Genomic DNA, 14,599 nt, shown 5'->3' with positions numbered 1-14,599 from the left:
GGGTGTTAATTTAGTTGAGATCACTTCAACCAGTTTAACCTTGCTAGCTCATTTTTTTCCCAAAAGAATGTTTATAATGCATGAGTTTAATTTAGCATTGGAAAATAACAAGGAAAAATATATCGGGGGAATCTAATGGAAATGAGAAAATATTACATGATATGTAAAGTTTCTTTATAATAATTATTTTAAAAGTTATATTTAATATGATTTTTAATTGATAAAAAAAACTTTTATACTGACGGTATATAGAAATTGATCTCAAATAAAATTTCAACACGGGTTCTTTTAATTACTATTTATAAAGGAATTCAAAATATTTTCTTATCAAAACAATTTACTGAAGAATTGAACCCGAAAGTATTCCGTCATGTTGAAAATATTTTCAACTTAGAACAAAATTCTTTCTCGCGAAAAGTTCTTGTAATTTTGATTAAAAAAATGTAACAAGAAAACTCTTATGGATTACTATTTATTATTTATTTTATGCATTTTTTTAATTTTGGTTTTAGTTTTTCATAAATTATTTTTGTTGATTTTGTTTTTTTAGAAATTTATTTTTAAGCAAACTCTATTATTATTATTATTATTTAATGATGATGTTATATACATTTTAAAATACTATATCAACAACCACAGACTTTTAAAATTTATAAGAAACAAGAATATAAATTGAAAGACTAAAATAAAACGCACGATATTTGCAAGAGTAACAAATAGTAGTATTAAATCTATCTTTTCCATAAATTTTACCCAATCAAGTGCATGACTATGGGTGTGTTTTGAACAATACTCTAATATATAATCAACAAACTCATTTTCTGGGTTGAGATTTAGAATACTGAATACAAAATGGAAGGAGTTGTAGAAAGTAATTAAAAGATTTAATAAAAATAAAATAACTTAGCACAGCCGGGAATCGAATAAGGAAGTTCAACATCAGAATTTTCCAAAGTGTGATACTGCGGATATTGTGTTAGGACTTGCAAAATATGTATATATGCAACGTGCTAACCAAAGTTGATGCGATTAACAAATTGATTAATTATGTTTTTTTACTTATACATTTTTTAAATTTTGTTTTTAATCCCTAAATAAAATATTTTGTTTTTTTCCTATACTTTTCCTCTATTAATAATTTTAGTCATTTTTGTCGAATAACAATATTTTTTTATGATGTAACATATACAAATAATTCAACAATTTATCACATCATCAAAAAGTTTAATGAAATAGTATATATATAACTTTTTTTAATAAATTATATTTTTAATTCTTTATCAACTCTTACGTCATTAGCAGGGATCTAAATTGACAAAGAATTAAAAATATAATTTACCAAAAAATTATATATGATTATTTTGTTAAACTTTTTTATTACTTAGCAAATCACTAGGTTGTTAATATGAATGTTACATCATTAAAAATTAAAAATTATTGTTGTGTGATAGTAGAGACTAAAAATGTTTAATAGAAAAAAAATATAGAAATCAAAATTGCTAAAATATTGTTTAGAGATTATTATTATTATTGATTAATGGTAGTTGAAAATCACAAACTATTAAACTCAAACAACAAGCTAAAACTCGAGATATTATGATAATAACTTTGTCTTTTAGAACTGATCCATGTGATCTGTAAGTCTCGTAATTAAGATATAATTGGTCATTTTCCATGTAAATTAAGATGACAAAACTAAAAAGATAGACTTGTAAACTATTGAATTCAAGTTGAGAGATGTGTTGAAAAATTAGGTAGACCATAAAAGGGTTTTTCATATGATGTTTAATTAAAATTGAATATATATAATAATAGTATAGATATTAATTTCTGGAATAAAAATATGAACTAACTTGTGTTTTTCGATAGTAGGCCAAGTCAAAAAATGGTCACTCAGATAAGATAAAGAACACTTCTCATGCGGATAAGCTCATTCCTCTTACTTGTTTGAAAATATTAGAAAGATGTTAATATATAAAGAGTTGAAAGCACACAAAATCAAACAATATGAGACTGAAAGCTTTTGAAATATTCTCAAAATTCAAAACACTCAACACAAGAATTGAATAGGAAATTTTATGGTATTTTGAGTATTAATATCAAAAGGGTTTGACGACTCTATGGCACATGTGCAAGTCGTGTGTATTAATGTAATGCTTATGAGTTTCTTTTAATATTTCACTGTCATAACTATAGGGCTTTGAAGAGTTCTCATCCCGACAAATCTTAAGTTTCATAATGTTGAAGGAAAAAGAAATGGAGGATCGAAGGAAACCAAAAGGAAATTAACTAGATGAGAAAAAAACGAATACGAGGATATGGAATTTCATTCCTTATCTTAGGTTTGGAATTATTATTGAAAGAACCTTAACTTTGGTATTTTCCTTGCTTACAATATTTTCTTTCTAATGTCTTTGTCGAGGGAAACAAACAATAACTTGATGTCTGTCTTTGTTTAAATTTAAGGTTATTGAGACAAAAATGTTGTGACTTGAATCCCCTTCAATATGCAGTAGTATGCAACCCAGATACAAATTAAGATTGTGGTCCCAACTACCAAGCATGCCTTTGCTGACAATTGTTTCCCAAGACGGGAGGCATGTGATGCCCTCTCACCCTAGCATCATGGCAGTGTCTTCTTGGCCACTCTAAACATGTAATTCATGGATCATCTGAAATTTATGTTAAGTTATCCATTTGTGCGATTTTAAATAAATACTTACGGTGTTTAATCTTATGAATCTAAAATTAATTTTGAATTGAAGTAATTTTAAGTTGAATTTAGAATTTTAGTACTAACTTTTTTAGAATAAAAAAAATTAAATATAAGTCATTTCACTTCACTTCAATTCTGTATATTGAATTTCATTCAAAATGATATTTATAAACATTGGCCAAAATAATGCATATACATCATCTTTGATATTAACACTATATTTCATTTCAGCTTATATATTGCGTGTCAATGATCACCCATACCAATTAGCATTTTAAGCCATGCATTATGTTTGGAAGAATTCAAGGAAAAAAAGTGCAAGCTATAAATGAAAGCTTCCATCTGGATATTAAAAAAAAAAACATGTTGATGATGCAATACCAAATACATACATTTAGACTTATCAGAGCAATTAAAAAAAAAAAACTGAAAGTTCAAAACAGTTTTCCACAGCCGGAATTCTAACCCGGTAATTCAACTCTAGAAACTAGAATTAACAAAGGTATGCTACTGCAGAAGTTGTAACATCTATTGCAAAGTATATTTAAAAAATTTAACATTGATAACATAGCAAATTAAATAAGCAATCCATTTCGTCCCAAAAGAATTACTTAATCAAATTTGGCCTTTGAATAAAAAGTTACTAAATATTCTTTCAATATAACAAATACGAGATAATAGTTTTCTTTTTCTTTTTAATATGAAATTAATCCTTAAAATAGTGAAGAATATATCAATTTATTCTATAAAATCATGACACAAATTGATCCTATAAAATATTAACTCGAATAAATAAATAAAAACAAATGTGTCTCACCTTTATGGTGCGTGCCTTTTCTGTTTTCTTCTACTCTTCTGTATAGGCTATATTTTTATTTTTCTTTTAAGAAAAAAAATTATTTTTTAAAGCTCTTTCAAAGATAATTTTTTGCGTAACTTCAAGCTAGGGTTCTTTAAGTTAAATTTGCAAGAGCACCAGAAACATTTACCCCACTTTAATTTGTGGGCATGCTGGTCAAGAAATTTTATCTTTCATAGGTGTTGGTCTTTTTGGAATACCATTTTACTTTGTGTCATTGTGTGATCATGTGCTTGCTAGCTCGCGGCAACACTCATAGGAGGATTCATCCTCCTACGTATCATGCGAATCCTATAATCATAACAAAAATGGCCATGGCATGTTAAACACCCCAAATGCCATCATGGACTTGCGCTTACAAAGTCTTCTATATTTACCATGCATGTTACACAGATTATCTGTATAACACTCACAAAACTTAATTATGACATTATCAAAGACAAAGCTAATTCATCATGATGAGGGACACCCACCACTCTCAAAGTTGAACTTAAGAAAGGGAGCTGAAATGATCATCTTCTGATCGTGTTAAGTAGATTTGAGCCTTGACTGACAACAGGTATAGATTTTCTTTTTCTCATTAAAAGGAAAAAAAAAAATCATACAAATTTGTTGAGTACATTAGGCTATCATTAAGGCAAGGAAATAAATTGGTGCACAAGCAAAATCAAATAATTATAAGACCTCTTTTTTACTTTGCTTTTGGTTCCCTTTTTTTACCGGTCAAAGTCTCTTGGCTCCCCTCTACCATAATTGGGATCTCAAATGCTTCTACTTAGAATAAGTGACATGGTTTCATAATTGGTCATGGTTCCTAGAATGAATTTATCTCTAGCTAACTAGCTTCAGGTAAATTTCTGAAATAGTTAGGGATGCATGGGGCCTTAATTTATTGTTGCTATAGTCCTATTGTTGGTTCCATACGACAATAGCAGTGATTGAATAGTAATTCTACTCATTAGAAATTGCATGAGCGTGTAGCTGTATCCAAGCTAGTTCAACTTCCATACTTTTCACATTCGAATGCACATAGATATGATTCACTTCCGTTTGGGTTGATCACACCTGTTTGACTATCCTGTAGTTTTTAACTCAAACAGTGTCTACGTCTCAAAATATATTGAAATCTTTTTAAGGTAAACTATGTAATGCTTAATCATTGAATCTTTAATTCTTTATTTAAAACTAAAATACTGAGAATGTTAAAATTATAATTAGTTACCATGCTAATATCACTTTCACCTTTGATAATCTACTCTAATAACTTATAAACTATTGTACATAAATTTATTTTAGTAACTTCTAGGTTATTTTCATCCGTTACTTTTAACTGGCTTAAGAAAATAAGGTAGCTTATAAATTCTTGGCTATAACAAAATAAGCTACTTTAACCATAAATTCTATTGTGGTGATTAATTACTTCTGGGTTTTCATCGGGTTATTTCAAGATCTCACCCTAAAGAGTCAAAGACTCAAATAAAGTGATTAGAAAACTACATAAATTCTAGTGAATCATAACTTAAAGTATGTTTGTGTCTATTTCTTGGAATAAGAAGTAGGAGCAGGGGAAGGAATGACCTGTCTCCAGCTTGCTCATCGATTCCCGTTTTCCGATAGTGATTACAGAAATTCATGTTTAGATCCTAGTGAAATACTAAAAACCATGCCATCACATTCAACTAAAATAAAATAAAAAGGCAAAAGCTTGTAATCTACAAAGTAGATTTTTCAATATATTTTGTCAAGTTTTTCTTGTCATAAAGCCAAGGGACCATCCACCGTGGGAGTAAAACAAATTAAAAAAATGTCCACAACCAAAAGCCATGAACTTTTCCCCTTTTCTAAAGCGAGTAAAAACAGCATCATTCTTTGTAAGAAAAAGATTCATGTGCTCGTTATTAACATTTCCATGGCTTATTTGTCAAACCCCCCAACAGTTTGACCAAATTATTATTTTTCCACTGTTCAGGCTGAAAAAAATAAAATAAAAAAGGCTTGAATCCGGACAGATTGTTTTGTAAATGTACACAGAGATCTTATATATGGCCTATGAATCATACAATATGCTAGAATAAGACTAAATAGCAAGATCAACAATTTTGAAATTGCAAGATCCAAAATTAACTTTAGTATTTCTAGATTTCTTCCGTGCAAAAGAATTACTATTTCAGAACCAAAAATCTCATGTAGCATTTGATCATCCTTCAAATATGCTCAACTAGTACACAACCTTTTGGAAATTTGTAGTTTGCAGCCGCATATGAACCCTAGCTAATTAATTTTGGTTTAATGGTTAAAATCCTATTGCTCCGGCACTTTTGGTTGATTAGTGGATTCCACCCCACTTGAAATTTACTGTTGATAGATTACTGAAAGTATATGGAGCTAAGGCACACGGAGACACAATTAATTAAAATTAAAGCAAGTTGAGAATACAAAATTCAATGACGTTGAATGCCAAATATAATCACATTTTAACATAATTAATTAATTATATAGTTCATTAATGGTTCTTTCTACATATTTTCAAGTTTTAATGGATATTTTTTAGGTTAAACTGTACTTTACCCTGACTACTGTATATCGTCAAAATTCAAATTAGGTCTCCTTTTTTTTCGAATTTAGTCTTCTACTATTTTAATTATATAATTTTAGTTTATGTGTTAACTTAACATTCGATGTGTAATAAAAATATTGACATGATGTTTTATTGTATGATGATGTGAACATATTCATGTTCATGTTGATGTGAAATATTGTATTTTTATGCTAACATTAAACCTCAAGTTAAAATATGAACCAAAGGTATATGATATAATAATAGAATAATCAAATTGATGAAGAAAATAGAGGGGTGAAATTGGAATTTTGATAGTGGGAAAACTTAAAAGGTGTAATTAAGTCTACTTTTAACAATACAAATTATACGATAATGCTCTGAAGTTTAACGAAATTTTATTCAATTTCTTCTTTAATAACCTATACTTGAGTTTGTGCATAATTGCGTTATAGAAGTTAAAAGAAAAACAATTTACGGATAAGGTTCATCATATTTTTTGAATTATAAAAATTAAACTCATATTTATCACAACTCATGTTACATCGAGTTAGACTTTCTTAGGGATATAATTTATTTGATGAATACGCAATTATATTCAAGTTCAAGACCTCTCTCTATCATGCAGTGATCACACAGCAACATCACCTAAGCAAGCTCCAACAGAAGCAGCAAAGGCTCTCTCTTCTGTCTCTCTGGTCCACAGTTGTTTCCCAAGTAGTAATTAAAAAGGCATCCAAACACATTCTGCACCATATTTATTTGCATTAAGGCACCAACCCCTATGCACATTCATTGACTCTACTCATTTTCAGAGCTCACACTTCAAGGTTACTCACACCATCCAATTCAAAATAATCCAATCCGCATACAAGTTAGCCAAAATCACACTCTGACCAAAAAGGACCACCACATCAGACACACACATCACACCCTCCTCCAAATTAACTACTAGTACCACTTTGCTTCCCTTCCTCTTAAGCTTTATTATTTTTTGTTTCTAAGTATTTTTAGTGACACCCTTTTTGAATCAGATCCAAAAGAAGCTACTAGTTTAATCTGTTTCTTTCTTTACGGGGGTTTGAGCCAATTATATAAGTTTTCCATGCACGATCTGTGCCTTGTTGAGAGCATGAGGCTGATGAGTCAGGCTTGTTTCTCAATTCTACTGTTGATTCTGTTCTTGTTCAAAATCTCATCATCTACTGCTAATGGGTATGCAAAATCTCAAAGCTTTAGAACTCAGCCTTTGTCAAATCTTAGCCCCTTTAAAGGAAAATCACGACAGAACACAGGTGAAGGTGATGGTGAAGCAGTTCTTGGTGATGAGAAAAGGATAATCTACACTGGTCCTAATCCTTTGCATAACAGATAAGTGGAAATTTATAGTTCTGAGGGATCTTTTTTTTTTTTTTTGCCTTGTTTATTTCAAGCTCTCTCTGTAATCTGTGTATATATAATTTTTTTCTTTTTTGAGTTTTTTACTTATTTACATGTTCTTTCTCCCATTTCTTTTCTTGTGAAAGTTTGTGACGTATTTTCATGGACCAGTTTCTTCTGGTGTATTGTTAATAACCATATGTAAGAATGTAAGTTATGTTACCACGAAATATCTCAAAGAAAATAATTTTGGCTAACGTGTTTCCAATTCCATAATGTTTTTGGAATAAAATTTAGCTTTTATGTATAGACAGTGGAAAGGTTTTTTTCATTTTTGTTCTGTCTAAGTAAATTAGAAATAAAGTTTAATTCATTGATGGTGAAGAAACTTTTTAATTATAATTGCATGTACTATTTTTTTACTCTTTGGAACAAGGGCCAAAAAAAGAGAGGAGATGCAATGATGCATCATGGATCATTTGGCTGGCATTAATGGAGCTGTTGTGCTGTAGTGACTGTTTAATGTTTAACAGCTTATGTTAATGTATGCCATTATTTTTTTATTTCCATGCAAGGATAATAAAGTACGCAGACAACTCCTGCTATAACTTTTACAGCTTTGTTCATATAACTCTAGTTTATGGTTAGTTAATTCGTTTAAATATATTGTTAATATGAGACGATTCTTGTTCAGTCCAAGTAGGTAAGAAATTAGACACAATTCTCTCATCTTTTTTAGTCAATTTTGCTGTGGATTTTGGGTGCACCTGAAGTTCAGAATACAGAAATTTATCAAAATAAAATAAAATTGAATATCATGTTCATTTAAAACAGACAAAACTCGAACCTGAAATTCAGATGAGAACTTTTCTGGCCGGGAGTTGAACGCGGAATTCATAATTGAATTTAACCAATGTGCCACTACAGATATTTTCATATTTTGATGCAAACACTTATTTATATATAAGATTCTTTTAAAAAATAAAAAAATGATGATTAAAAAAAACATTCCGCAGCCGGGAGTTGAACCCGGAATTCATCGGTTGAATTTAACCAGGTGTGCTACTACGGAAGCTTTGACATGTTGATGCAAACGTCTAAATATATATAAGATTTTGATAAAAAATAATAAAAATAAAATATGATAATCTAAAAAATATGATGATTTTGATCATCAATTGAATCTAAACAAGTAGATGACCATCAAGAGTACATGAGATGTTATGTAAACTATTTGATATTGTCTTTGATTCTTACCAATCAAAATACCTAATCCCAAGACTACTATCAAATGAACTGAAACGGTGCAAGGCATTCTTAAGGCAAAAATGGATGCATGTATTGTTGAGAGCAGAGGAACAGGCCTGGGAGTGATTTAGAGAGATAATATATGAGGATGTTGTTCTGGCAGCTTCTACTATGCTTCTCCCCTCCTGCCATGATATTCATATTGCTGAAGCCTTGGCCTTCAGCATGAGACTAATTGCATGCCCCTAGCCAACACTTGGAAAACAAATTCTTTCACTTTTAATAGCTATTTTGTTGGTTTTGTTTCGGATTGTGATATTTTCCTTAGAAGCACATCCACTCATTATTTATCTCTTGTAATAAGTTCTAAATAGAGTTGCTGACATTTTGGCTAGGTTATCCTTTTTGTTTAATGAGTCCCATTGCATTGAGGAGACCCCTCCCCAAATTGTGGACATAATTGTTCTTGATCATGTATTGCCTCAAGGCTTTTTATTTGAGTGGTTTATCTTTCATAAGTTATTTCAAGTAGCTTATTTTGATAAACTACTTCAAGTAACTTAAAGAAAAATATGCTAATTTATAAATTATTAGTTTTTTTTCTCATTTTTATATTTATTATTTTGTTTAAAATTTTATTTTATTTTTTATTCAATTTAAAAATTAAAAACTCTCTTTTTTTCACTGTTAGGAAAAACTCATTTATTTTAATGTCAAATTATTTATTTTAATGAATTATTTCATTGTTAAAATATTTGGTTACTAAACCAAAGTTGATAAAAAAATAAAAATTATAATATTTGGTTACTAAACCAAAGTTGACAAAAATAATAATATATACTCTAATTTATTAATTAAAAATTAATTTAATGATATTTAGTTAAATAAATTAAATTGTATATAATCAAACACGTAAGAAGAAATAGTATTATAATATTTGTATCTTTCAGGGGAGAAAATGGTAATTTATTTTTATTAGAAAATAGAGATTTGTGTAAAAAAAATACATAGATATTAACACTTGAAATATACAGTTACAATTTTAATTTGATTAAACTATAACGAGCTACTATTTATAAGGAACTTTTATATTTTTAAGACTTTGAATATTGGAACTCCTTTTAAATTTTCAAATATTACTCTTATGTGCTAGTGTGATTTGGGTGACATTGTAATTCAACACAAGGACCTTAACCTCTAATTGGGCCTTTAGGACCCCAGCCTCCCTAGTTTCTAGTTCGGCTCAAGATATAATCCTTGAATTTTTTTCATGTCTCAAATAGTCAAATTTGCCTTTTTTTTTTAACAATAAAAAAGAAAGTCAAATTTGCCTTTTTCAAGATTTACTTCATTTTAATATTTTTAATTCTTACATAAGAAAAAAAAACATTTTCGATATCTAATCATCTTCATTTCAACTCCAAACTTAAAATTCTCCATATTGCAAATATCTCCACAATATTTATTGAATTAATCATCTGACCTTTTTCCACGGCAAGGTCTTTGAAAACTACAGGGATAATGGACAAAATACACCTTTATGGAAATTAGTAAATTACATTACTCATAATTTTACAGTAAATTATATCACACATAATTTTCTAGAAATAAGTCTGATCGGGGGGATAGAGTTTTCTTATGTTGATACCGATACTTAAAAAATACAAATAGACCACGTCGGTTATTTTCCTTTTAAGATTTTTAAGTTGGAACCAAAAAAACTTACTTAATTTTCTCTTTCCTCAAATAGTGATAAAGTTGTCCTTTTAGCTATTACGATTTTATCCCACAATAAATATATAAATATTAATACTTAAAAAGGAACAAAATACTCTTATCATATAACTACATAGTTGTGTGATTCAACATTTTGCTAACATTTTTTTATATATATATAAAACGAGCTAAATGTTGGCTTCTAAAGACATAAATCCAATTCGCCCAATTTGTGTTTTCATCGAATGTTGAAAGCTAAATCAGTTATCTGTCGTGTTCATCCTTTAATTTAGTTGTTGTGGTCCTCTAATTTCTTTCTCTAACGATAGATGCATATGACTTGTTGCTTGACTTTTTGGTCTCCACACTCCACTCTCATAAGTAAAACTTACATTGCTAGTCCTCTAAGTAAAAGCTACACGGGATCCCTTAAATACTGTACACTGTACAATATATATTTAAAAATTTAAAATGCTCTATTAAAAAAACTCTAAAATTAAGTAACTCTAAGAGAGAAATATTCTCCATCTTCATCATCCATAGATTAAGATTAATTATTCGTTACGAGAAAATCTTATTGTAATTTATTGCATTATAAACATTAATGAATGATGACTAGGTTACTTCTTTTAATTCGCATTCTTTATATCAATATAAGTATATTTTAGAATGTGTGGGTTTTACGACGAACCATAGTGGCATGTCTTCAATTCCACTTACAATAGCTAAGAAACTCAAAAAAATTAGAAATAGTGCGAGATGTTTAAAATATTATGAGTAATGATATTCATACAATTATATTTATAATAAATTATACAACAAGAACCACATTAGCAAAAAAAAATCAAACTTTAATAAATAAAAAAATAAATTCCCTATCTTATTTAACAGGTTAGAAAAAAAAATATAATCTTAATTTATAAAACAAACAAATCCAAAAACCAAAAAATATCAAATTTGATAAAAAAAAAAAAAAATCTCGTGGAAATCTCTCATGGTAATTTTCATTCACGGCCTAATCCTTGCCGCACTCTTGCCCCCTCCTTCATGCATTTGTTTAGGCATCCACCATTAAAATTCCTTTCATGTTCTGCAATTCAAGTATCGTTACCTTTTCACTGAGAGTTTATAATTGAAACTCACCCAAAACACAAAAACAACTAAACTACCCACACCTTAATGGTGCTAGATTGAGTTTTTGTCACTTCCAAACTTTTATCTCACCTATGCGTAGTCTCGACATATGGGAATTCAATTAAGATAGGAAATTTGTTTTTTTTTAATAAAATTTGAAATTTTTGTTGACGTTGTAATTGTTGTATAACTTGCTGTAAATATAGTTGTATGAATATTATTACTCAAATAATATTTATATTTTTTACTTAAAAGGTTTTAACTAAGGGTGGCTTGTACGGAAAAATCTAGCCGGTTTAACATCCTGTCTCTAAAGTATATGTTTTAAACAGGCAAGGTAATCTTGGTTTGTAAAATAAATAAACTTTTTTTAGGATCTGACTTATAAAAGCTCATAAATAAATGGATCAGTTTGTGGATCTAAATATTAATTTTAAAAAAATATCTTTTTATAAAAATACTTTTTCAAAAAGTAAAAATGTATAAAATTAAAAGAAAAAATTTTGATTTCATTTTTAAACTAAAATCTATCACATCAAGATATATTAATATTTTAAACATAACAAAATAACAATAACACATAAATTAAAAATCAAAATTTTAACATAACAAATTAATAATACTTATACAATAAATTTAGACGGATTAAACACCTAGTTAATGAATTTCCAGATAAAGTCTCTTGAATCCACGGAGTTGAACTCAAAAGTTCAATAGAATTGTAAAAACTTAAAAATAAAAAATAAAAATAAAAAACATTATTCGCCTAACCCTTAATCTTAACATACCAGTCTGTGAACCCAAGTGTCTGTATATTCACCCTAGTTTAACTACTTAAACTCTTCTCTTCTCTACAATTTGAATTTGAATTTTAAGTCACGGTATTGAATAGTTTCACTTTCTTGTTGGTCTATTAATATACTTCTCCTTTCTGGTAAATAATATAGAATTTGTTGCACGTAAATTCCTACAATTTTATCTTATGCCTAAGAGCCAAAATTGCATTATGTGTTTCTTACAAATTTGAATTACCACGTACGCCTTATCAAAGTGCCTGCGATGACGCTGGTAACAGAATTTGTTTGGATATAGGCCTATTCAAGAGTCAAGACTCCTAAGGAGGGTCAAACGGTAATAGCACCATTAATATTTATTTCCTCATGTGGCCTGTGGCAATATAGATATGTACTATGTCACGGGTAAGAGGGCCTTGACCAATTTTATTATGTTACTGATCTTTTTTTATAAAATCTCCAATTTGAGATAAAAAGGAAAAAAAAAGTTAAGAGAAGTGATTCAATGATTATTTTATGATAAAAATTAATTATCAATAAAATTAATAAATATCTTATGCATACATAAAATGATGTAAAATGAAATGTAAACATTATGGGATGCTGAATGTGATCGTTTGGTATACGTTTTAATGATACCTACAAGGGAGAGAATATCACAAGATAAATTATACGCTTGGTACGCAATGATGCAAAATTGTTATTAAGAAATCATAAGAAGACAACAATAGGGTCACGATAAACAGCAAAACATAGTGAATTAAGTTGCTTAGAATAAACATTAACTTCCTTTGACATTTATAAAATGCAGCATTAATAAGGCCAACACAGAAAGGGACAGAACACCAGAAAAACTCTCTCAAAAGCCATCCATTCAATTCTGGTAGACCTTTGAACATTGAAGATTACTTTGAGGGATGACAACAAAGTTCCTCAAATATATATATTCCAAATCCCTTCATTTTAGGAACAACAATCCCTACACTACAGCTGTTTCCCAAGCTCCCTATCACTGTCTTGTCTTTTTAACAAAAACACTACACCTTGTGTTGTGTCACTGCATTATAAGTCTCTTAAGTTTAGTTTTCTGTGTCTAACATGGTGGATATGATGGATATCTCTTTCTCCAACGAATTCTGCTACATGAGTGCATGTAGTTTCAGCCAAGAGATGTGCTTCTACAGTGCACCAACTAGTCCTAGCAGGCTCAAACTAAGAGCACCCTTTGGTTCTCAAACTGGCCCCACAACACCAAGAGCAGCAACACATGAGGATGATGCAGACTCCAATGTGAATGAGTTTGAATTTGAAACTAGTCGCAGGTTCAATGTTAGTGTCGGTGACTTGGACACCGAGACAAACCAAAAGGATGAGAACCTTTTTGGTGATTCATTGCAGACTATGGCATTTGCTGATGAGCTATTCTGTGATGGTAAAGTCTTGCCACTGATGCCACCTCTCAAACTTCCTCCAAGGATGCAGCAGAATGGAGATGGTAGCATTATGAGCACTCACAGCTCAACACTGACGTCTCCAAGATCCCCAGGATCGGTGCTTAGGCTTCGGTTTTCGCGGCAAAGTTTGTGGAATGATGACTTTGATCCCTTCATGGTTGCTTTGGAGAAGGTCAGAGAAGAAAAGAGAGGGAATCCAAGTGCAAGACATGGTCTGAGGAGGACTAGATCACTTTCTCCATTCAGGAGCTTCAACAAGAAGTCTGAAAAAAATGTGGGAATATCAAAGTCAAGTCAACTTGAGTCACATTGTTGTGACACAGCTCAGCTAGTATGTGAACTTAATAAAGAGCCATTAAAGCAAGTGTCAGGAAGAATAAATGTGCTATCTGAGCCCAAAGGGTTGATGTTTGCAAAACAGGTCAGACTAGTGGGAGTGAGCAATGATACTACAACCTTGGAGAGGACCTCAGTTTCCAAAGTTGCTACGGAAACAAAGAAAGATGAGGGGAAAAGAGGTGGTTTTTGGAGAAGGAATAAGAGAGAAAATATAAAGAAGTTTCTCTTTGGGACTAGTAACATGTGGAAAGCCAATGCTCATCACAAGTTAGAAGATAAAATAGCAGCACAGGAGAAACAACCCTTGGTGAGGAAACTTGACATGAAATCTGTGAAAGCAACAGAATCAACACAATGGGATAAAGATCCAAGAACTGGTGAGTTGACCAAAATGAGATTGGT

Source organism: Glycine max, chromosome 14, assembly GCF_000004515.6.
Source record: "Glycine max cultivar Williams 82 chromosome 14, Glycine_max_v4.0, whole genome shotgun sequence".
Taxonomy (NCBI): Eukaryota; Viridiplantae; Streptophyta; class Magnoliopsida; order Fabales; family Fabaceae; genus Glycine; species Glycine max.
This window is presented reverse-complemented; position numbering follows the sequence as displayed.